The sequence below is a fragment of the Eubalaena glacialis genome, chromosome 17, assembly GCF_028564815.1.
Source record: "Eubalaena glacialis isolate mEubGla1 chromosome 17, mEubGla1.1.hap2.+ XY, whole genome shotgun sequence".
Lineage (NCBI taxonomy): Eukaryota > Metazoa > Chordata > Mammalia > Artiodactyla > Balaenidae > Eubalaena > Eubalaena glacialis.
The window spans coordinates 75462842-75489511 of NC_083732.1; the positions used below are offsets into that span (position 1 = coordinate 75462842).

Here is a 26670-nt window from a genome sequence, read left to right on the forward strand (position 1 = left end):
TTTGGAAAAGAAGATGTTGGGGAAAGCTCAGTAATAAGACTTTGGTTTTGATTTTTTTAAGTTTCCTCAGGGATTTGTTCTATTGTGATCTAGTTACACTGAACAATGCTATTCCCCCTCAGCAGAGAGGGGCCAGTACTTCCAGGCTAGAGGAAGATTTGCATAGATCAAACAACAGTTCTGCCTAAAGCATCAGAGGGCACCTGAAAAACAGCCAACTCCAAGAGCCTTCTCTTTAAAAGAATTTAAGAGTCTTGCCAGTCTGCTAAGGAATTTAACTACACAGGGCATCATATCAGGTTAGATTCTAGCTCTGCTAAAAAGCAAATGGCTCCTACCAAAAAAAGCACACAGGCAAAAAAATCTTCTATCACCCATCCACAAAAATGACAAAGCCTCCACACTGTTTTGAAGTGTCTTTCTTGAAATTCAGATTGACAGATATTAGATTGAAGGGAGGCAGCTTAATATCAAAGATGAGAGCTGGCAATGTAGCAGGAAAACACAATCCACCTTGCCATAGAGAAATCAATGTTCTGCTCTTAGCCATTACTACATTAGTGACTGGTTATTATTTAAAAATAAAAACCTGAAAATGTATTGGTTACACCTTTATCAGACTATCTCCACAGAGGATTCTGTTATGATTCTTCTGTTTTCTAAGTCGCACAAAACAATTTCCCATTAACCATATCCTAGCATATTCTGCTTACTAAACCAAAGCCATTTACATAATGGGTAATTTAAGACACACGCACAAATTAGCTAAATATATATATAAGCAAATACCTTGCTAAAGTTTGGACACAGTTGGAAAATGTGAAGGTTGAGGTGGAAGATGGGAGCACGGTGTATATGTGTTATAAGTTAAAGAACAAAATATATTAATATTATCTAATAGTCATAATAGCATTTGTTACATGGCACTATATTTGTATTAACTCATTTAATCCTCACAGAAACTCTATAATGTAGGTGTATTGTTGTCATCTCCCACTTATGGATGGAATTACGATGCAGAGAGGTCAAACAGAGCTGGGCATTGAACTCAGAAAGACTTAATTATTAGACTCTGCTACTGCTGATACACTCAGTGGTGGGTTTTCTAAACTCTACATCTATTTCATATCATGTGACTAGGTCCTGCCTCCTGCTGCTGGGTAGCTCTGGGTACCCTGCTTCATTTCTCTAAGCCTCGGTTTCCACATCTGTAAAATGGGGATAAAAATAGAGCCAAGCTCCCAGGGATGATTACAGTGAGGATTATTCATTTCTTTATTCAAAAGTTATTCAGTGAGCACCTACTATGTGCCAGGCACTGTCCTGAACAGTAAACAGAGCAGACAAACCCCTGCCCCCTCAGGAAGCATACTTTCTAGAGTGGGGAACAGACAATAAACAAAAACGTAGCAAAACCATACAGACTCTACAGCCACTAAAGCAGTGAAGAATGGACCTCTTCACCGGGCTGATCAGGTATAAGCCTAACCCTTGGGGTGAAAAAGCCACTGGGGTACATGGACATACCACAGAGATACTGCTCCCACATGCATTACCTACTTGCTCAAGACAGACTTAGAAAAGTTACATTTTAGTCGCAGGAAATCACATCTAGTGAGTGACAGAGGCTGTATTTTAATGCAGGTTTATCTGTGGAACCCCCAGAGTCAGTGGTCTTTCTAATGGAGATGCTCAATAAAGGATCATTTTCTAAGCTGCCTGCAACTGCAGAATCCCCATCTTTTCTTTAGGTTTTACATTGTGGTTGGCTTTAGCACATGATTCAAAGAAAAAGCTGGCAAAGAAAGCAGCTTAATTTTCAGGTACCAACTGCATAAAAGGCTCTGTCTCAAGACCTCACTTCAGGGCAGAGAATTTCTCTCTCTAACAGCTGGTCAAGGCCATCCATCGAAATGGAGACCAAGAGGTGCCATCCCAGGAGAAAGGGGCTGATGAGATTTTTTTCAGCAAGATGTCAGTTTGTATCATCAGAATCTAGGCTGATGATATCACTTAATAGCTGGGTGATCTTAGACAAGTTACTTAACCTTTTTATTCCTGATTCCTCAATTCCAAAATGGGACTAATGGTAGTATCTATTTCACAGAGTGGTTACAAGTTTTTGGACATCTCCACTTGAAAGCTTGAATAGACTCCTCAAATTAAAAACTCCTCATCCAAATTAAACATGATGATTCTAATCTCCTCCTCAAACTACTCCTACCCCAGCCTTCTCCATTTCAGTAAATGACAATCCCATTCTTCTAGGGGCTCAGTTTAAAAAGCAGCAAACAAAACCGTCAACTTTCTTGATTCTTCCCCTATATCTCATATGCATTCACAAAATTCTGTTACCTCAACCTTGAAAAACATGTCCAGAATCCAACCACCTCTCACCTGTAACTGCTGGAACCCTTGTTTAAGCCACTACAATCTCATGGACTGTTGCCATGACTACTTAATGGTCTCTTTGTTTCTGTCCTTGGTCAATTCTCAATGCAGTGGTCAGCAGGATCCTTTAGAAACATAAATGAGCTCATGACACTCCTTAGCTCAAAATGCTGCCAAAGTTTTTTTCAATAGTAAATACTACAGTACTACACCATCCATGGTTGGTTGAAACCACCAATAGGGAGGGTCCACTGTAAAGTTACACACAGATTTTCTACTATCTGGAGGGTCGGTGCACCTAACCCCTGCGTTGTTCAAGGGTCAACTGTACATAGGGGCTTCCATTTTTCCTTTTGCCTTGGGTTCCAGTATCATTCAGTGCAGCATTGTCAATACTATCTTTAAAATTTTGAAAAAAATAAAAACTAAAAAAAATAAAACTTTGATATTTTGTTCATCATAATAGTTTGAATAATTTTGATTTAAAAAAGATTGTATTAAAATATTATTTATCTAGTTTAAAAAAAAAAAACCTTGCCATGGCTTCCCTTCTCACTCAGAGTAAACTCAGATCCTTACACTCGTCTAGTCTACAAACCCTACACAATGTCCCTCCCCCATCTCTCTAACCTTGCATCCCCTCCTATGCTCTCCTCAGGTCACAGTGGTCTCCTTGCTGTTCCTTGCATGCTTTTTTTTTTTTTTCCTGCCTGGGTTCTTTCCTCTTTCAGTTCCCTCTGCCTGGAAGTAACTCTTCTCCAGGTATCCACATACATGCTCCCTCACCTGCAAGACTTTCCTCCCAAGTCACCTCTTAGGCAAGGTCTTCCCTAAATACTATTTAAATGTCCAACACCCTGCAGCCAATCACACACATACACACACACACACACACACACACCCCCTATCCTTTCCCCCCAGTTTTTTTTTCCTTCATAATAGAAAACCTTCACTACCTTCTAAGATAATTGATATTTACTTTTTAAATGGTTTCTTTCTTTCCACTGCAACACATAAAGTGAAGAAGGCAGCCATTTTGTCTATCTTGTTCACTCTTGTATCTCTGTCAACCGGAACAGGGTTTCTCAACCTCAGCACTACTAACATTTTGGGCAGGGTAATTCTTTGTTGTGAGCACTGTCCCACATTGTAGGATGTTTAGCAGCATCCCTGGCCTTTACCCATCAGATGCCAATAGCACTTCCTCAGTTATTACAAGCACAATGTCTCCAAATATTGCCAAATATCCCCTGGAAGGCAAAAATCTCTCCTACTTGAGTATCACTGACCTAAAGCAATGCCTAATACAAAGCGAATGCTCAGTAATTATTTATTGAAAGAATAAATGAATGTTAAATGAGTTAATGTCTTAAGCACGTAAAACAGTATTTGGCATATAGTAAGTATTCAAGAAATGTTAATTATGATCAATATGTTATTTTTATTATTGTTGCTATGTTTTTGTCTACATCTAGAATAAATCATGGAGACAATCAAACTGTATCATGGAATTTGATACAGATTTCATTTTTAAAATATATTTGGATTATTTTTAAAATTGCAGTACAAAACTTCACACAGAGAAGTATTAACACATTGGATACCACCAGTTCATTAGCTTGTGTTGCCACATTAACTTGCTTCTGTGCAGACCTCAGAATATATCATCTTCTGCCATCTCTATGCATATATTTTAACTTCTTATAAATGTGTTGCTGTTTCGGAAGGCTGTAGTTTGGCACTGGTGTTTATTTTTATTCTTGTCTATTCCTGTTGGCACATGTAAAACTGTTCAAGCAAGTACTCTGTGGTTCAGTTATATCAAACATACATTGATTTAATCTCCCCAAATTCAACTATATGAGTTTGGCCAAACAATAAAGAGAGAAAGCATAATTTTCATTCAAAATGGGCCCCTAATGCAAGCCAATTACTTCATCTGGTGCTCGACTAAAGCAATAGCAATCTGTTCTACCCTGGAGGAACAATTGGCTGTTCCTCCAGGAAAGCCATCTTTCCAGTGGAAAGATGGGACACTATACACAAAACCAATATACCATTTTTTATGGGAGATTTAGAATATTTTTCATGGGCTATTTGACCATGTATGTTTATAGTGCTTTCTTATTTTCAGTCTCAAAATCCAAAAAAGTCTTTGAAAGACAACATTTTGGAGTAACTTATTTGGCAGCAAATTCTGTGAGGTTATTTATGGTCATTGTTTCTCCAGTGTGTTTGATTATGAGATGCTGCCCCAGATTCCCACCAAAGGTGCTAATTAAGTGAGAACACATGCACCTTACTACCTTTATAAAATATGAAAATTCTGAGTTTCAGGACACGTCTGACCACACAGTTTAAGAAGAGGGATTGTGGACCATTAATTGGTTTTCAGCTCATTTGCTATTTTTCTACCTTGATGCTTGAGTAAGATATTACCTAATTGTATAGCAATACCACTGTTCTGCACCCCATCAATAAATGCTGCCTGCCTCTATCCCTCCTGCAAAAACAGTAACCATGAATGGAAAGTGTATGAAGCATGTAGATAGTTTGTGTGCTTAACATAAGTTTAGGGTACTTATTGTCTCATTTTTATATTTATAATATCGAATTAAAAGAGTTGTGATATAATCCACAGAAACCACTAATCACAAAGACTGACTATACTAAACACAAAGTCTTATTTATTAAGATAATTATAATTATCATCATTGCCATGACTGGTGGTTCATTTTTGAAACCAAATTTCTTACTAGTGTTCCTTCACACTTCAGCAATCACTTGTTTGAAGAGCATCCTGGGATTATAAAGCAAACACTTAAAATTGTCTCATCTGCTTGCTCTTGTGTTATCTTATGTGCTCAATGCAGTTTTTATCAATAAAATTGATAAACCTCTAATCAGACTGATCAAATAAAAAAGAGAGGACACAAACAACCAATAGCAGAAGTGAAAGAGGGAATATCATTACAGCTCCAAAAGACATGAAAAGGATAGGATGGGAACATTTTAAACAACTTTATTCCAATAAATGTGATGATAAATAAACCAATGCCTTGAAAGACACAAACTTGCAGAGCTAACTAAAGAGAAGTAGATAACTTGAATAGCCTATTATCTATTAAAGAAGTTGAATTCCAAGTTGCATCCTTACCAGTTGGCCCAGATGGTTTCACTTTTGAACTCTATTTAAACATTTAAGAAAGAATGCAAAGGAGTAAAGAGATATTTCAGGGGTGGGAAGAAATCATCTGTATCTCAAGTGTGGTGCAAGTACATAATGCATACATTTTTCAAAACCTTTCAAACTGTACACCTAAAATAAGGGGTGAATTTTACTATATGTAAATTATACCTCAATAAACCTCAATAAAGAAAGACAAATGAAGAAAGGAAATCATGTAACTATTGGGGAGACAAGAATGCAGGCTGAGTCAGATGACAAGTCTGAAGAGCATTCTCAGACAATGTATCTAGACAGAGTGGTGGGTATCACATTAGTTTGGGTAGAGGTCCTGCCCACAAGCACAAGCTTTATCTGAAGCCACCACAAGGTCCTGCCTTCAACTCTGCACCCAATAGGCTCTAGAAGAACACAAAATCAATCTGACTGCTGGTAGCTTTCCCTCTGATCGTGAAATATTTCTCTTCCTCCTCCATGACTCACGTGAGAAGTGCATGTATCTGTGCAGTGAGTGGTTCTCACAGAATGAAGCGAGAATCTACATGTCACTAATGTCACCAAATAACCCCTTTCCTTGGGAAATAACCTGCAATTCCCAAATGTGAAAGGGACTTTGTTAGTTTAACAACAGAAGCATGAAAGGAATTAAAATAAATTCCTTAGCTGAAAGTGAAAAATACACAATCTTAAAGAATTTTGTTTGTCTCACTTTCATTTCTAGGTCCCAAGATTTTTATTAAAGCTTGGAAGTGTCATTTGGAGATCTAACTGCTATTTTTATTTTGTCCCACTTGGTGATTATAATGGGCTGAACTATGCATCCCTGCCCCCTCAACCCGCCTCCAAATTCATATGTTGAAGTCCTAAACCCCAGTAACTCAGAATGTGATTATATTTGGAGTTAGGGTCTTTAAACAGAAAATCAAGGTTAAATGAGGTCACTAGGGTAGGTCCTAACCAATCTGTCTGGTGTCCTTATAAGGAGAGGAGATTAGGACACAGACACACAAAGGGAAGACTATGTGAAAACATAGAAAAGAGTTATGTGCAAGCCAAGGAGAAAAGCATTCAGAAAAAAATCAACCCTGCAGACACATGAACTTTGATCTAGAATCAAGAGAAAATAAATTTCTGTTGTTTAAGCCACTTTGTCTGTGGTACTTCATTATGGCAGCCCTAGAAGACTCCTATAAAGTGGACCTTCCGTATTCATGGGTTCCCCATGGGCAGGTTCAACCAACTGCAGATAGAAAATATTAGGAAAAAAAAAATTCCAGAAAGTTCCAAAAGCAAAACTTGAATTTGCTGCATACTAGCAACTATTTATATAGCATTTACATTGTATTAGGTATTAGAAGTAATATAGAGATGATATCAAGTACATGGGAGGATATGCTTAGGTTATATGCAAATACAACATCATTTTATACAAGGGACTTGTGCATCCTCAGATTTTGGTACCTGAGGGGGCATGGGGGGTCCTGGAACCAATACCCCTTATATATACCAAGGGACAGCTCTAGTGACTTTCCCTGTAGTATGTGCATAATAAATACAGGTAAAAGTCTGAATTATGAAGCTATAATCTCTACCTTGCTGGATCTTTTACAGAAAAGGCAGGAAATTCCAAATGAGCTTGTCCCAAACTGAGCTCAACTAAGCTGGACAACAATTTCAGTCTTCAAGTTCATTTTAGCAGTGCTAAAATTCAATTGTAGTGTGTGCCTTTGCCGTGTGATTTCCTGATGGCTTGTGCTCCTTGTTGGTGCCCATATCTGAAAATGAACAAAACAGGCATTTGGCTAATTATATATTTTTCAACCTGAACAAATTTTATTCCTGAAGTTAGCCCAGCTTTTGCTTGTTTATTTGCTACTCCAAATAAGACAGTGAGCTATGTGGGCTGACAGAGCAATTTTTGCATCCAAAAAATTACAACAATAATTTAAGAATCCCAAAAAGAAAGAGGAAGAGGAGGACAAGTGAGGATATTTATTTTCAACTAACACAGTGTGTTCTTTCTACCAGCCACTGCCAGAAGTAAGAGACAGGCAGCAAGACCTCTCCATCAAGAAGCAGGCAGCCTTGGAGTCCATATGTTCTCTGAAATGCATATTTTCCAACATAGTGGTTCCCAGCACGGACTTTAAAACCAGAATGGCCTGGGTTTGAATTTTGGCGTCATCACTTACTGCTGTTTCATTTGTCAAGTTTTTAATCTCTGTTTCCTCATTTGTAAGATGGTAGTTTTATTATTGTTTGGAAGGCATTTCTTAATTATCATCATTCATGTTCAATACAAACCGTTACCGTTTGTATAAAAGTTTGGGATACTGCAAAGCACTTTTACATACGTTATTGTTTTTATCCCTAAAATGCCTCTGTGAAGTCAAGGAAAGGTATCGTTACTCCTGTTTTATGTGTAAGGAAATTGAGTCTGAAAAGGTTAGATGATTTGCCCATGGCCACCCAGGAAGACAGTCTTAGACTCAATCCCAGGTCTTCAAATTCACAATGCTATGCTCTTTCCCATCGGTACACTGCCTTCTCCCTTACTAAAGGTGATCTGGAAGGCCTCTGGTTGCTGTAGGCAAAGATTTATTTCAAACATCCATCTTCCTGCAACAACCCATAAACCAGGCAGACTCCAACCACGCCAGACAAATGCAAGTCTACTAAATGCCTTTTCTCGAGGACGACCGATATCAACAATGATGATCTTCACAAGAAATTCTTGCACATCCCCTGGGGCTTCCTGCCAGGAATCAGGTCATTTTAAGAACTCATTTAATACATTTATGCTTTGAAAGGCAATTGCTATTGGCATGCTCAGGAGCACACTATCACAAGGCAGCCCACTCCTTGAGCTTTGGCTGCTGAAGGCAAGGGCAATTAACTGGCCTCCCAGCTCTTCATCACAGAATTCTCCCAGCGTGGAATCTGAGTGATCTTAGGGTCAAAGGCCATTTGCCTGGGGTGTGCTCTCTGATGCAGAAATGTCTGGGCCTGGGCCTTGAATCGTAAAGCAGTATTGCTCAGATTTTCTTGAATGTAATCCTCAGTTTAGATATATATATATGGGGGGACCTTCAAGATGGCGGAGGAGTAAGCCGTGGAGATCACCTTCCTCCCCACAAATACATCAGAAACACATCTACATGTGGAACAACTGCTACAGAACACCTACTGAACGCTGGCACAAAACCTCAGACTTCCCCAAAGGCAAGAAACTCCCCACGTACCTGGGTGGGGCAAAAGAAAAAAGAAAAAACAGAGACAAAATAATAGGGACGGGACCTGCACCTCTGGGAGGGAATTGTGAAGGAGGAAAAATTTCCACACACTAGGAAGCCCCTTCACTGGCAGAGACGGGGGTGGGCAGGGGGGAAGCTTCACAGCCACAGAGGAGAGCGCAGCAATAGGGGTACAGAGGGTAAAGTGGAGAGATTCCCACACAGAGGATCGGTGCCGACCAGCACTCACCAGCCCGAGAGGCTTGTCTGCTCACCCGCCGGGGCGGGCAGCGGCTGGGAGCTGAGGCTCGGGCTTCGGAGCTCAGATCCCAGGGAGAGGACTGGGATTGGCTGTGTCAACACAGCCTGAATGGGGCTAGTGCGCCACGGCTAGCTAGGAGGGAGACCGGGAAAAAGTCTGGACCTGCCTAAGAGGCAAGAGACCATTGTTTTGGGGTGCGTGAGGAGTGGGGATTCAGAGCACCGCCTAAACAAGCTCCAGAGATGGGCGCGAACTGCGGCTATCAGCCCAGACCCCAGAGACGGGCATGAAATGCTAAGGCTGCTGTTGCAGCCACCAAGAAGTCTGTGTGCAAGCACAGGTCACTATCCACACTTGCCCTCCCGGGAGCCTGTGCAGCCCGCCATTGCCAGCGTCCCATGATCCAGGGACAACTTCCCCGGGAGAACCGGCCTCTACCGCCACAGGCTCACCCCGCATTCCGTACCCCTCCCTCCCCCTGGCCTGAGTGAGCCAGAGCCCCCGAATCAGCTGCTCCTTCAACCCCACCCTGTATGGGCAGGGAACAGATGCCCTCAGGCGACCTACACGCAGAGGCAGGGCCAAATCAAAAGCTGAATCCCAGGAGGTGAGCGAACAAAGAAGAGAAAGGGAAATCTCTCCCAGCAGCCTCAGGAGCAGTGGATTAAATTTCCACAATCAACTTGATGTACCTGCATCTCTCGAATACCTGAATAGACAACGAATCATCCTAAAATTGAGGTGGTGGACTTTCAGAGCAACTGTAGACTTGGGGTTTGCTTTCTGCACCTAATTTGTTTCTGGTTTTATGTTTATCTTAGTTTAGTATTATCATTGGTAGATTTGTTTATTAATTTGGTTGCTCTTTTCGTTTTTTTTTCTTTTTATATATAAATATATATTTCCTTCTTTTCTTTCTCTTTTTGTGCGTGTGTATGTGTATCTTCTTTGTGTGATTTTCTCTGTACAGCTTTGCTTTTACCATTTGTCCTAGGGTTCTGTGTGTCCGTTTTTTGGGGGTTCTTTTGGGGTTTTTTTTAGTGTAGTTTTTAGCGCTTGCTGTCATTGGTGGATTTGTTTTTTGGTTTGGTTGCTCTCTTCTTTCTTTCTGTTTTTAAATTATTTTTTTAATTTTTTATTTTTATTTTTAATAATTTGTTAGTTTATTTTAATAACTTTATTTTACTTTTATTTCTTTCTTTCTTTATTTTCTCCCTTTTCTTCTGAGCTGTGTGGTTGACAGGGACCTGGTGCTCCGGCTGGGTTTCAGGCCTGTGCCTCTGACGTGGGAGAGCCGAGTTCAGGACATTGGTCCACCAGAGACCTCCCAGCTCCATGTAATATCAAATGGCGAAAGCTCTCCCAGAGATCTCCATCTCAACACTAAGACCTAGCTCCACTCAATGACCAGCAAGCTACAGTACTGTACACCCTATGCCAAACAACTAGCAAGACAGGAACACAGCCCCACCCATTAGCAGAGAGGCTGCCTAAAATCATAATAAGGTCACAGACACCCCAAAACACACCACCGGATGCAGTCCTGCCCACTAGGAAGACAAGCTCCAGCCTCATCCACCAGAACACAGGCACCAGTCCCGTCCACCAGGAAGCCTACACAACCCACTGAAACAACCTTAGCCACTGGGGGCAGACACAAAAAACAACGAGAACTACGAACCTGCACCCTGCGAAAAGGAGACCCCAAACACAGTAAGTGAAGCAAAATGAGAAGACAGAGAAACACACAGCAGGTGAAGGAGCAAGGTAAAAACCCACCAGACCAAACAAATGAAGAGGAAATACGCACTCTACCTGAAAAAGAATTCAGAGTAATGATAGTAAAGATGATCCAAAATCTTGGAAATAGATTAGAGAAAATACAAGAAACGTTTAACAAGGACCTAGAAGAAATAAAGAGCAAACAAACAATGATGAACAACACAATAAATGAAATTAAAAATTCTCTAGAAGGAATCAATAGCAGAATAACTGAGGCAGAAGAACGGATAACTGACCTGGAAGATAAAATAGTGGAAATAACTACTGCAGAGCAGAATAAAGAAAAAAGAATGAAAAGAATTGAGGACAGTCTCAGAGACCTCTGGGACAACATTAAATGCACCAATATTCGAATTATAGGGGTCCCAGAAGAAGAAGAGAAAAAGAAAGGGACTGAGAAAATATATGAAGAGATTATAGTTGAAAACTTCCCTAATATGGGGAAGGAAATAGTCAATCAAGTCCAGGAAGTGCAGAGAGTCCCATACAGGATAAATCCAAGGAGAAACATGCCAAGACACATATTAATCAAACTATCAAAAATTAAATACAAAGAAGAAATATTAAAAGCCGCAAGGCAAAAACAACAAATAACATACAAGGGAACCCCCTTAAGGTTAACACCTGATCTTTCAGCAGAAACTCTGCAAGCCAGAAGGGAGTGGCAGGACATATTTAAAGTGATGAAAGGGAAAAGCCTACAACCAAGATTACCCTACCCAGCAAGGATCTCATTCAGATTCGATGGGGAAATCAAAAACTTTACAGACAAGCAAAAGCTAAGAGAATTCAGCACCACCAAACCAGCTTTACAACAAATGCTAAAGGAACTTCTCTAGGCAGGAAACACAAGAGAAGGAAAAGACCTACAATACCAAACCCAAAACAATTAAGAAAATGGTAATAGGAACATACATATCAATAATTACCTTAAATGTAAATGGATTAAATGCTCCAACCAAAAGACAAAGACTGCCTGAATGGATACAAAAACAAGACCCGTATATATGCTGTCTAGAAGAGACCCACTTCAGACCTAGGGACACATACAGACTGAAAGTGAGGGGATGGAAAAAGATATTCCATGCAAATGGAAATCAAAAGGAAGCTGGAGTAGCAATTCTCATATCAGACAAAATAGACTTTAAAATAAAGACTATTACAAGAGACAAAGAAGGACACTACATAGTGATCAAGGGATCAATCCAAGAAGAGATACAACAATTGTAAATATTTAGGCACCCAACATAGGAGCACGTCAATACATAAGGCAAATGCTAACAGCCATAAAAGGGGAAATCAACAGTAACACAATCATAGTAGGGGACTTTAAAACCCCACTTTCACCAATGGACAGATCATCCAAAATGGAAATAAATAAGGAAACACAAGCTTTAAATGATACATTAAACAAGATGGACTTAATTGATACTTATAGGACAGTCCATCCAAAAACAACAGAACACACTTTCTTCTCAAGTGCTCATGGAACATTCTCCAGGATAGATCATATCTTGGGTCACAAATCAAGCCTTGGTACATTTAAGAAAATTGAAATCACATCAAGTATCTTTTCCGACCACAGTGCTATGAGACTAGACATCAATTACAGGACAAAATCTGTAAAAAATACAAACACATGGAGGCTAAACAATACACCACTAAATAACCATGAGATCACTGAAGAAATCAAAGAGGAAATCAAAAAATACCTAGAAACAAATGATAATGAAAACACGATGACCTAAAACCTATGGGATGCAGCAAAAGCAGTTCTAAGAGGGAAGTTTATAGCAATACAACCCTACCTCAAGAAACAAGAAACATCTCAAATAGACAACCAAACCTTACACCTAAAGCAGTTAGAGAAAGAAGGACAAAAACCCCCAAAGTTAGCAGAAGGAAAGAAATCATAAAGATCAGATCAAAAATAAATGAAAAATAAATGAAGGAAACAATAGCAAAGATCAATAAAACTAAAATCTGGTGCTTTCAGAAGATAAAATTGATAAACCATTAGCCAGACTCATCAGAGAAAAAAGGGGAAAGACTCAAATCAATTGAATTAGAAATGAAAAAGGAGAAGTAACAACTGACACTGCAGAAATACAAAGGATCATGAGAGATTACTACAAGCAACTATATGCCAATAAAATGGACAACCTGGAAGAAATGGACAAATTCTTAGCAGAGCACAACCTTCTGAGACTGAACCAGGAAGAAAAAGAAAGTATAAACAGAGCAATCAAAAGTGCTGAAATTGAGACTGCGATTAAAAATCTTCCAACAAACAAAAGCCCAGGACCAGATTCTATCAAACATTTAGAGAAGAGCTAACAGCTATCCTTCTCAAACTCTTCCAATATACAGCAGAGGGAGGAATACTCCCAAACTCATTCTATGAGGCCACCATCACGCTGATACCAAAACCAGACAAAGATGTCACAAAAAAAGAAAACTACATGCCAATATCACTGATGAACATAGATGCAAAAATCCTCAACCAAATACTAGCAAACAGAATATAACAGCACATTAAAAGGATCATACACCATGATCATACACCATGATCAAGTGGGGTTTATCCCAGGAATGCAAGGATTCTACAATATACGCAAATCAATCAATGTGATAAACCATATTAACAAATTGAAGGGGAAAAACCATATGATCATCTCAATAGATGCAGAAAAAGCTTCTGAAAAAATTCAACGCCCATTTATGATAAAAACCCTCCAGAAAGTAGGCCTAGAGGGAACTTACCTCAACATAATACAGGCCATATATGACAAACCCACAGACAACATCGTTCTCAATGGTGAAAAACTGAAACCATTTCCACTAAGATCAGGAACAAGACAAAGTTGTCCACTCTCACCACTATTATTCAACTTAATTTTGGAAGTTTTAGCCACAGCAATCAGAGAAGAAAAAGAAATAAAAGGAATACAAATTGGAAAAGAAGAAGTAAAGCTGTCACTGTTTGCAGATGACATGATACTATACATAGAGGATCCTAAAGATGCTACCAGAAAACTACTAGAGCTAATCAATGAATTTGGTAAAGTAGCGGGATACAAAATTAATGCACAGAAATCTCTTGCATTCCTATACACTAATGATGAAAAATCTGAAAGAGAAATTAAGGAAACACTCCCATTTACCACTGCAGTAAAAAGAATAAAATACCTAGGAATAAACCTACCAAAGGAGACAAAGGACCTGTATGCAGAAAACTGTAAGACACTGACGAAAGAAATTAAAGATGATACTAACAGATGGAGAGATACACCATATTCTTGGATTGGAAGAATCAACATTGTGAAAATGACTATACTACTCAAAGCAATCTATAGATTCAATGCAATCCCTATCAAACCACCAATGGCATTTTTCACAGAACTAGAACAAAAAATTTCACAATTTGTATGGAAACACAAAAGATCCTGCATAGCCAAAGCAATCTTGAGAAAGAAAAACGGAGCTGGAGGAATCAGCCTCCCAGACTTCAGACTATACTACAAAGCTACAGTAATCAAGACAGTATGGTACTGGCACAAAAACAGAAATGTAGATCAATGGAACAGGATAGAAAGCCTGGAGATAAACCCACGCACATATGGTCACCTTATCTTTGATGAAGGAGGCAAGAATATACAATGGAGAAAAGACAGCCTCTTCAATAAGTGGTGCTGGGAAAACTGGACAGCTACATGTAAAAGAATGAAATTAGAACACTCCCTAACCCCACACACGAAAATAAACTCAAAATGGATTAAAGACCTAAATGTAAGGCCAGACACTATCAAACTCTTAGAGGAAAACATAGGCAGAACACTTTATGACATAAATCACAGCAAGATCCTTTTTGACCCACCTCCTAGAGAAATGGAAATAAAAACAAAAATAAACAAATGGGACTAATGAAACTTAAAAGTTTTTCACAGCAAAGGAAGTGATAAAGAGGATGAAAAGACAACCTTCAGAATGGGAGAAAATATTTGCAAATGAAGCAACTGACAAAGGATTAATCTCCAAAATTTACAAGCAGCTCATGCAGCTCAATATCAAAAAAAACAAACAACCCAATCCAAAAATGAGCAGAAGACCTAAACAGACATTTCTCCAAAGAAGATATACAGATTGCCAACAAACACATGAAAAGATTCTCAACATCACTAATCATTAGAGAAATGCAAATCAAAACTACAATGAGGTATCACATCACACTGGTCAAAATGGCCATCATCAAAAAATCTACAAACAATAAATGGGGAGAGTGTGTGGAGAAAAGGGAACTCTCTTGCACTGTTGGTGGGAATGTAAATTGATACAGCCACTATGGAGAACAGTATGGAGGTTCCCTAAAAAACTAAAAATAGAACTACCATAGGACCCAGCAATCCCACTACTGGGCATATACCCTGAGAAAATCATAATTCAAAAAGAGTCCTGTAACACAATGTTCATTGTAGCTCTACTTACAATAGCCAGGACATGGAAGCAACCTTAGTGTCCATTTACAGATGAATGGATAAAGAAGATGTGGCACATATATACAATGGAATATTACTCAGCCATAAAAAGAAACGAAATTGAGTTATTTGTAGTGAGGTGGATGGACCTAGAGTCTGTCATACAGAGTGAAGTAAGTCAGAAAGAGAAAAACAAATACCGTATGCTAACACATATATATGGAATCTAAAAAAATAAAATGGTTCTGAAGAACCTAGGGTCAGAAAAGGAATAAAGACGCAGATGTAGAGAATGGACTTGAAGACACGGGGAGGGGGAAGGGTAAGCTGGGACGAAGTGAGAGAGTGGCATGGACATATATACACTACCAAATGTAAAATAGATAGCTAGTGGGAAGCAGCCGCATAGCACAGGGAGATCAGCTCGGTGCTTTGTGACCACCTAGAGGGGTGGGATAGGGAGGGTGGGAGGGAGACGCAAGAGGGAGGGGATATGGGGATATATGTATATGCATAGCTGATTCACTTTGTTATAAAGCAGAAACTAACACACCATTGTAAAGCAATTATACTCCAATAAAGATGTTAAAATATATAGAGAAATATTTGTTTATATCACGTGTATGTATTTTTATATCATGATCCAGTTACAGGTGAGTTTGAAAACAGCGGGTAGAGAAATCAGTTTAGCGAGAGCAGCTAATACTTTAAAAATTAATTAGAGTAGAATAGAATAGATTGCTTGTAGTTGTATTAAATATCTATCTGTCTATCTATCTACCTATCTATTCACCTACCTATCATCTATCAATTTATCTTTGAACTGAGGCATCATGTTTAATTTATTTCTTACTGAGGTTCATAGTCAAAAATGTTTGAAAAAACCCAGTTCAAAGGAATGTCAATAGAAGGGGGCTGGAGTTGGTCAGGATTTGAAGGGAAAGCCATAATATGGTTTGAGAAGATACAGGGATTCTAACCCCTTCTGACTGGGTTTTTTCAATGGCTCCTCACCCTCATTACCCAGTACCCCCCTTCCTTGCTTGGCATACAGAGCCACAGGTGATCCATCTGCTGACATCTCCAGCCTCATGGTTAGCTGCTCGCATCACCATCTCATCGTAAACTTCAGCAGCACCAAACTATTTGCCATTTGGGTAACAATCCCAGTTTCCTCATCCCTACAGGCTTCTGCTCATATGTTTCTTCTATCTAGAATTCCTATTCTCACTGTGCCTTTGCTTTGGTAATGCCTGTTCATGCTTTCACTTGTTCACCTGAATCACCACCACTTACCTTCTCCAGGAAGCTTTCGTGCATCACTCAGCATTCATTCATTCATTTAGCATTTAACAAATATTCATAAGACACAGACCTAGTGCTGGAGATATTATGGTCAACCGGAAAGAAGCTCCTGCCCTCCTGGGAGTTTACATCTAAGGGATGAACAGATGATAAATAAACAACTAATTATGTGATATAATGAAGCAAGTTGAAAAAAATGAAGCACAGTAAGAGAAGGATGGGGTAGTCGAGGAAATCTTCACCAAAGGGGGAATTCTGAGCAGAAAACTGGGTTAGGCTGCAGAGCAAGCCATGAGTATGTCTGGCGGAAGAGTATTTCAGAACAAGGGAACAGCAAGTGCAAAGACTCTGAAGTGGAAGCGGGTTTGGTGTTCCCTGGTGGAGCTCGCTTATTCCTCCTCTGGGCAACTTGGCACCTTCTGTATACTTTTATTACACTGAATTATAATGTTCTTCTTTGTTTTTTCTACTTAAACATGAGCTTCTTGATGGTATCTAGGAACTAACTAAATATGAATCCCTCTACATATTTGAGTATGTGAAGAATGAAATCAATACATGATTAAGGAAATGACTGACAGAATGAATAAAAGAGTAAAGCTTTCCCCCTTCCTTCTTAGGATCCTCTGGAATGAGACAAGTATCTGTATCCAGGAGGAGCCCTGGAGAGGATATAATTCATTCTTGACTATATAGATAAGGAAATTGATACTCAGAGAAAAAAGTCATTGCCTAGGACCTCACTGGAAATTAGTGGGAGAGTCAGTGCTAAATTCCAGGTCTCTTGAGACATTCAGGTCTCGTCGAGTAATCTTTCCATCAGGCCTGTAGCTATATCTGAGGGGAAGGGAGAAGCAGGGGAGACCTGCCTGTCTGTGCTCAGCATTCCGGCAAAAGGAGTACTCCAAGAAATGTATACACTGAAAGGGAAACTCTGGAAAGGAAAAAAAGAAACAAACGTTCCCTAGAACTACCTCAGCTGATATAAGCAAAACGAAAAGAAAAGATGGGTAGATTGGTTAATTCTGTGAAAAATATGCCGCATTAAGTTGAACCATCCAAACTCATTAGTCTGAAAAATAAATTGCCTTTCAAAATATAGGTAGTTGTGTTAAATCAGGGTTTAGAAATTCCTCTTGGCTCTGCAAATATTCAGTCTTGTGAAAAAAGATGCCATGCTCCTGAACATGTTTTCAACTGTCTAGAAAATGAATCTTAGAATATTAGGGCTAGGAGAAAAGAAACTACTCCAGGGACTTCCCTGGTGGCACAGTGGTCAAGAATCCGCCTGCCAATGCAGGGGACACGGGTTCGAGCCCTGGTCCGGGAAGATCCCACATGCCGTGGAGCATCTAAGCCCGTGCGCCACAACTACTGAGCCAGTGCTCTAGAGCCTGTGAGCCACAACTACTGAAGCCCACACGCCTAGAGCCCATGCTCCACAACAAGAGAAGCCACCGCAGTGAGAAGCCTGAGCACCACAACAAAGAATAGCCCCGCTCGCCGAAACTAGAGAAAGCCCGCGCGCAGCAACGAAGACCCAATGCAGCCAAAAATAAATAAATAAAAAATTTTTTTGAATAAAAATATTGTATATTTTTCTTATAATAAAGCCCTTTATGTCTTAATTTCTATAAAAAAGATACCTTGGGCTTCCCTGGTAGCGCAGTGGTTGGGAATCTGCCTGCTAATGCAGGGGACACAGGTTCGAGCCCTGGTCTGGGAAGATCTCACATGCCGCGGAGCAACTAGGCCCATGAGCCACAACTGCTGAGCCTGCGCGTCTGGAGCCTGTGCTCCGCAACAAGAGAGGCCACGATAGTGAGAGGCCCGCGCACCGCTATGAAGAGTGGCCCCCACTTGCCGCAACTAGAGAAAGCCCTCACACAGAAATGAAGACCCAACACAGTCAAAGATAAATAAATAAATTGATTAATTAAAAAAAAAAAAAGATACCTTAATGCGTACATCTATTTACATAGGAATTAGTAGAATTGATGCTTAACTGTGCCTGGCTTTAGTTATAAATTGTGTTCACTAAGGGAGTCTTTTTTTTTTTTTTTCACACACACACACTGTATTTTTTTTTTTAATGCTTTAATTTATTTTTATTGTATTTATTTATTTATTTTTGGCTGTGTTGGGTCTTCGTTTCTGTGCGAGGGCTTTCTCTAGTTGCGGCAAGCGGGGGCTACTCTTCATCGCGGTGCGCGGGCCTCTCACTATCGCGGCCTCTCTTGTTGCAGAGCACAGGCTCCAGACGTGCAGGCTCAGCAGTTGTGGCTCACGGGCCTAGTTGCTCCGCGGCATGTGAGATCTTCCCAGACCGGGGCTCAAACCCGTGTCCCCTGCATCAGCAGGCAGATTCTCAACCACTGCGTCACCAGGGAAGCCCCTATATTTTATTTTTACAAGAGATAAACTAACACCAAGCATTGTAAATGGATGACCACAACAAAAGCAACAATGATTGCAATTACCAAACACGAAACACACTCATACTATGTCATAATATTGACGTTCAGTCCAGTAATCCTCCACTGTAACAGCTCCTTTACTCTGCAGTGAAAATTGATTTGTATATTTTTTGCCTCTGAGTCCTTGTGGGATTTTTTTTTTTTATTCAAACAGAAAGTCACAAAAATTATAATCATCCTCATCAGTTCACTCAGTCCCATGTAATTTTTTTTTTCATCTTGATCTTTTGTTAGCACTTTCATGAATTCATCAGTTTTCCATTAGAGTTCTGAAAATGCTTATTCATTCAGTTCAGCAGTATAGTCAGTTACCAGAAACCTGTACTTGTCAGAGTCTTTTCCATGAATTCCTTGAAGATGAAACCCTTTTATAGGAACATTTTTGCAAAAGCATCAGAGTACACCCAGAACTCTCTGTAAATGACAAAAGACTTAAAAATGACCACTGTTAAAGATTTGATGAAAGTTCATAATAATGCAATTGACAAGGAAATTTAGTTATTTCTGAGATATACAGTTTAAAGTAATAACTAGAATTATGACTTATAACATTATACCAGAACATATAAGATTTTTAGAAATTTCATGTAATATCTGAAACATTTATATTAACATATTTCCATACAAATAATCCAAAGAAAGTTTAGTATTAGTTGTTTTGTTTGTTTTTTTATACTGCAAGTTCTTATTAGTCATCAATTTTGTACACATCAGTGTATACATGTCAATCCCAATTGCCCAATTCAGCACACCACCATCCCCACCCCACCGCTGTTTTCTCCCCTTGGTGTCCATATGCTTGTTCTCTACATCTGTGTCTCAACTTCTGCCCTGCAAACCGGTTCATCTGTACCATTTTTCTAGGTTCCACATACATGCATTAATATACGATATTTGTTTTTCTCTGACTTACGTCACTCTGTATGACAGTCTCTAGATCCATCCACGTCTCAACAAATGACTCAATTTCGTTCCCTTCTATGGCTGAGTAATATTGCATTGTATATATGTACCACATCAAAAATAAATAAATAAATATTTTTTAAAAATTTTTTTAAAAAAAGGAACTACTCCAGTCTTCATTTTATAATGTAGATGAGGAGGCAGAGAAGTGGTCTGCCCAAGCCATGCCTACAACCCATGCCTGTTCTCTCTCCTGTCAGGGTCCTCCATCCCACCGTACTGCCTTTAGCTTGCCCACTGTAAAAGTTGGGTTATTTTGCTGGGGAGGGGGGTTGTTTTTTGTCTTTTTTGGTTTTGGCCCCACAGCGCAGCTTGCAGGATCTCAGTTCCCTGGACCAGGGATTGAACCCGGGCCACAGCAGTGGAAGACCAGAATCCTAACCACTAGGCCACCAGGGAACCCCCAAGCTTGACCACTGTAGATCATTTGTCTTCCTCAACTGTGTGAGAGAATCTTTCCCCCCAATTATAGGATGGGGTCTATGAGGATAATTGCAAAGCACTGGACTCTATTACCCTTTTCCTAGATTCCAAGATGTCAGAAGAAAGATTGCAACATGATCACATCAAGTTGTGTCAGATAAAAAGAGTTTGCAAGAATCTTAAATCCAAGGACCTCTTCCTAACTTGCTCCGTTTCTCTTTGACCTTCAAATAAGGCTTAATGAGAGCTGATCTCACAAATATTCATTTTCTCAGCACAGCTTATATTGAAAGGGGACTTGGAGATTCCTCCCAGATAATGATAAGGTTGTGAAATGTGCTCAAAGATAGTATCAATAATATGCCTTGGAGAGTTCTTTGCTTTTTACATTTCTTAACTAATAGTCAAAGAGAATATTGCATATTTTTTAAAATAAACTTTTTATTTTTAGAATAATTTTAGGTTTACTTTTTGTTGCAACGATAATATTGAAAGTTCCCATATATCCCTCACCTAGTTTCCCCAGTTGCTAACATCTTCTGTAACCATGGTACATTTGTCACAACTAAAGAACCAAGATTGGTAATCATTATTAATTAAACTATATTTTACTTGGATACCACTAAATTTTACCTAATGTCCTTTTTCTGCTCCAGGATCCCATGCAGAAAACCATATTACATTTGGTCAACTGGTCTCCTTAGCCTTCTCTGGCCAATAACAGTTTCCTCAGACTTGCTTTGTTTTTGATGACCTTGACCGTTTTGAAGACTACTGGTTAGAGACACTGCCCTTCAGTTAGGGTTTGTCGTATATCTTATTTCACAGACTGGTATTTTGGGTTTTGGGGAGGAAGATCACAGAGCTGAAGTGCCATTCTCATCACATCATGTTAAGGATACATGCAACCAACATGAGTGTCACTGGTGGTTGCCTTAATCACCTGGCTGAGAACTGGACTAAATAAAAATGACACAACTTTTAAATCATGTGTCAGAAATCACCTCATTTGCCAAAACTCTTCTCACTACTCTTTCCAGGAGTTTGCAAAACGTTCCACATTCTTCTTCCCTCTAGTCCTTTGTTCATGCTGCTGCTTCTGCCTGGAACACAATTTCTCCTTTTGCCTTGGCTAATCCCCACTCATCCATCAATATTCAGTTCTGACCTTACATTTCTTCCGGGTCCCCCACTCTCTATTTAGGCAGGGTAGGGAATCCCTATTCTTTGTTCCCACAGAACCCAGCTCGGACCACTGGCAGGCTGCTTCACGTATACTTACTGTCTTACCACCTTGTTCTCATCTATGAGCTTTTTGAGGAACACGACCATGTACTATATATGTTTTTATCTTTAGTATCTACACGTAGAAGGAACTTAAGCAATGCTCATTGAATAGATGAATGAATTGATAAGTCTGAGCCATAACACTGACCAATAAATATTATCTCCATTTTGAAAATGGGAAACTGAGGCTCAGTATACTAGATAACTTCCCTAAATTCACACAGCTAGTAAGGGCAAAGCCAAGACTCAATCCCAGGTCTTTTGACTACGTCCTTCTTTATAACTTCAACTTATTCTTAGAATCTGAAACTACAAGGGTCTGCCTGCTACCTGGTGATGTATATAAATCCCTTAGTATCTGCAGGTTGTTATTATGTCATCTTACCTCTTCCCATAGGTTCAGCTGGTACCATTTGGATCTTGACTACAGTGTTCTGATTTAGTTTAATGTACTTGGTATTGAGCCTTAACTGTAAGAGCTCCATATTCTCTCCTAAAATTTGATGCAGGGTCCCCAAGGGACTCCAAGAGCTTATCTCTTTCAAAGCGAATTTATTTTAAGAGTGTCCTTAGTGTTGGAAGACAAAATGTGATCACTTACATTATTTGCACTCTCTGCTCATAATATTTTTCCTAGAGAAGCAATTGCTAGTCCTGATTTGGAGATAACCGAAAGTCTCGGTTCATAAAGATTACCACATTTTGAGCTCATCTCTTGTTTTTTTTTAATTAATTAATTAATTATTTTAAATTTTTGGCTACATTGGGTCTTTGTTGCTGCACGCGGGCTTTTCTCTAGTTGCAGTGAGCAGGGCTACTCTTCATTGCAGTGTGCGGGCTTCTCATTGGGTGGCTTCTCTTGTTGCAGAGCACGGGCTCTAGGCACGCGGGCTTCAGTAGTTGTGGCACTCGGGCTCAGTAGTTGTGGCTCGCGGGCTCTAGAGCACAGGCTCAGTAGTTGTGGTGCACGGGCTTAGTTGCTCCGCGGCATGTGGGATCTTCCCAGACCAGGGCTCAAACCCGTGGCCCCTGCATTGGCAGGTGGATTCTTAACCTCTGTGCCACCAGGGAAGCCCTCATCTCTTGTTTTATAGAAGATGACACAGAGATCCAGGAAGTTAGTCACCTGCTGAAGGTCACTCAGACAGATGGGAATGAGGCCATGTCCTGAATATCCTCTCAGTGTCCTTTCTCTTCATCACTTGGCCTCCACTAGAGTTGGCTGAATTCCAGAATACTATGGAAGTACATAAATTCCCCAAGGAATATGATGAAATCTTAAGAGTTCCTGAAGACGGAATAACGGAAACATGTGCCATAAGTACAGCTATTCTCTCATCTCTTCTTTGTTCTCCTTTTGCTCTCTTTTTTTTTTTTCTTCTTCCCTCTACTTGAGCAAGTGTGTTACAGTCAGAAAGAGAGAGAAGTGGGCAGAGTTCCAAACTAATTATAACATCTTAACCTACAGCTAAACAAACATATGCTAGATTTTCTAGACAAGTTCCGATTTCAAGTATTCTGTTCACTCTCCCTTAAGAAATTTTCACAGTGCTAAATTCAAAATGGAAACCTCACTACTCATAGCAAGGATAGGCAGTGCTTCTGAAGGTTGTGCCAGAGAAACTTCAGCAGAATGGCAACATGATTAGAGTTTTCCCTCTTGGCATTCAGCATCCTTTTAGTTTCTCAGCCAAAATCCCAGGGTACCAATTTCCCTTTAATTGTTGGTTAAGCATCCTATTCACTCCCATCTACAACTGCCTACCCAAGGACATCCCAGCTAAACAGCAGTCTTCAAACTATTGCACTCTCCCAGTCCACTTTCTTTTGTATGGTTTCCAAGCTAAGAATGGTTTTTGCACTCTTAAACGGTTGAAAATAAATAAATAAATAAATATTAAAGCATAATAATATTTCTTGGCATACGAAAAGTATATGAAATTCATATTTCAATGTCCATAAATAAAATACTGAGTTTCATCAATGAAAAATTTGTAGAAATTCATTTTCTCTCTTTTACCTACGTCATAGCCTCAGTTTTGCCCTTTGGTTCACAAAGCCTAAAATATTTACTATCTGGCTTTTTACATAAAAAGTTTGCCTCCCCTTACAGTAGAGAAAAACTGTAACGTCATGGTTAAAAACTCAGGTCTTAGAATCAAGCTCTCTTGGGTGGAATTCCCGGCTGCAACAACTCAGAGCTGGGTGACTTTGGGCAAGTTACATATGTCTCACAAACTTGCTCATCTATTAAATGGGGAAAAAATGGCACCTGCTCTGCAACAATATTGAGGATTAAATGAGATGCTGCATGTAAGGCACTTCAGTATGTGCCTGGCACATAACTAAGAGTCAGTGAGTATTAGTTATTATCAGTGTCTACATCATCATCCCTGTTATCTTCGTCATTATTAGAGCAATTCTTCTGAAGCTCAGTTATGAAACTCCAAATCCCTCTAAAGCAGGTCCTCTACAGGAACAGTGATTACCAGAAGAAGGCTGATGATAGGAAAGCATGCAAAACTCCCTTTCAGGCTCTTCAGTCTGAAGAAGTTCTGACAACAGGGAAGCTGAATGTGGGACTCTTAGTTAGATGTTGATCTAATTAAGTTTATGTACATTATGGAGTCTACAAGGCTTAACCCTCACAGAGGAGGCATTTTCACATTAACAGAGTTACTTATTGCACCAAAAATCTTCAATTGTTGAATTAAGTGAAAATTGGAAAGTGGTGGCAGAAAAGAATACATAGCTAATTTTTGTACATAAAGCAATCTTCCCTTAGTTCTTATCGCTTCCCGCTCACGCACCTCTCACTACTCCAATTCGGGATTATTCAGTAACCCTGCCTCTGTCTCCTCCAGCCCAATACACATTTACATTACATACACATACTCTGTCTTTGAGAAAGCTAAGGATATAAAAATAGCATTGCATTATTTTGTTTTTTAAATATTTATTTTCATTATAAATGTAATATAGCCATATTACTGAAAATTTGGGAAAGAAGGAAATAAAAGGGAAAGAACCAATACCTCATCTCAGGTCTTGTTTTTCCTGAGCATATTTTTTTTAGAGTTGTCATTATGCAGTTATATTCACGTTGTTCAACAATTTCACATACTGCAATTTTCACTTAGTTAAAACATTTTTTTCTATAGTATTGTACAGTCTTCATAATGATTGTTAGATGTATGCAAGACACAGCTAACCCAAGTGGCAACTTTGAGGGAATTAGAGAAAGACTTTTCTTTTTTCCAAGTTAACACAGTTCCATACCAGGTACACTGCTGGGGAAGCGGAGCACAGATTAAATTTCAATCTCTAGTGATCTCCATTTGCCCTTGGTTGGGTGGCCTTGTGCAGTGAATGACCTAAAGCACTATGCATGGCAGCCCTGCCCATATGCATATCTGTTCCCCATCCTGGAGCTCTTCTTGTGATTCTGACTGTGAATCACAAGAAGCCACTGTGGGCCCTTGGGATTGTCACTTCACCGGTCTTCTTACAATACCATCTGAGTTTTGGATCTTCTTTAAAGCTGTGATAGTGTAGTAACACCAAAGGTAGGTGGGAGAAATAATGTGGAATCACAAGCAGGACTCAGGAGTCAGACATCCAGCTTAAAATCCCTCTCCTCTGCTGACTCTTGTACAACTGAGGTATAATAAAACATATATATTTGATGTTTGTCCTCAGTTCCTAGCACGGGAGCTCCTAAAACCCTTGGAATTTCCTGAGTGATAGGAGGGTCTTTTATGATTCATAAGGAGACCTTTTTGAACACACCTGAGTCTATGCTAATGAGGTGACAGTAGCTTCAAGATGGGGGCTGGTCATTAGAACAAGCAAACGTGATTAGAGAGTGAGAATTTTCAGCTCCCACCCACCCCAACCCTGACCTCCAGGGAGGTTAAGGAAGCCTGGAGATTGGTGTATGAAAGCTCTTGGATGATGAGATTCAGAGAGCTTCCAGGTTGGAGAACACATTGATGTTCCTGGAGAGTGCATGGAATTTGTTCACATTCCCCACTTCCCACATACCTTGCCTTATGCATCTTTTCCATTTGGCTGTTTCTAATTTCTATCTTTTATAATAAACCATGAAGGTAAGTAAGTGTTTTTCTGAGTTTTGTGAGTCATTTTAGTGAATTATTAGGACCTGAGATGGGGGACTCGTGGAAACCTCCAACTCTGTAGTCAACTGGGCAGAAGTGTGGGTAGCTTCCCGTTTGCATTTGGTGTCTGAAGCAGGGATAGTCTTATGGGGTCTGCACTAACTTTGGGCAGTTAGTGTCAGAACTTGAATTGAATTGTTGGACACCCAGTTAGTGTTGGAGAATTGGAGAAGTGGCATGAAAAAACAAACACGCATTTGATGTCAGAAAACGCCACACAACAACCTTCCTTGACTGCCTTTGACAGTTCACAAAATAGGGGAAGAAATCTTCCCAGCATGGCCCAAGCATTCTCAGACCCACCAAATCCCACCGCTTCACAACCTCCCACTAGTGAAAGTGCAGACACATTTATTAGGCAAAACACGCCCAATATACAACCTCCCAAGGAAAAATTTGGGGAAAGAAATCTCAATCATAAGTAGAAGACACTAATTTTGGAAGTGCTTCATATTTTCAAAAGTTCATCTCTACCCATAGCATCTGTAAAATCACATTATCCTGCAGAGTTTAGTCCTTTTATTCAAACTCCTCCTTTTCCAAATTAGGTCTCTTGGAGTTTGCAAGGAAAAAGAACAGAGCCCAAGGCCAGGCCTGCTTCCTTCATTACTGGAAGAAAATCAGTGCAATTGCTGCCTTAGCAAGGATTCAATTAATTTCTTAGCCAAAGGCCCTTGTTCTCTGTAGTTTCTATCTAGGGGGAAAAA

At 39.7% G+C, this 26670-nt stretch overlaps 1 protein-coding gene across 2 annotated transcripts in view; it reads right to left on the bottom strand.

Moving 5' to 3' along the window:
* The window catches only part of LRATD2 (LRAT domain containing 2), a 344774-nt gene that overhangs the window by 237294 nt on the left and 80810 nt on the right, over positions 1 to 26670 (bottom strand). Inside the window, exon 4 of one of the 2 annotated variants that reach the window (XR_009697638.1) lies at positions 7286 to 7353. The exons of the other annotated variant lie outside the window; for it this stretch is intronic. The gene's annotated coding sequence lies outside the window, so the exon portion shown is untranslated. Of the gene's footprint in view, positions 1 to 7285; positions 7354 to 26670 lie in introns of those variants that run through there. 2 annotated transcript variants of the gene reach the window in all.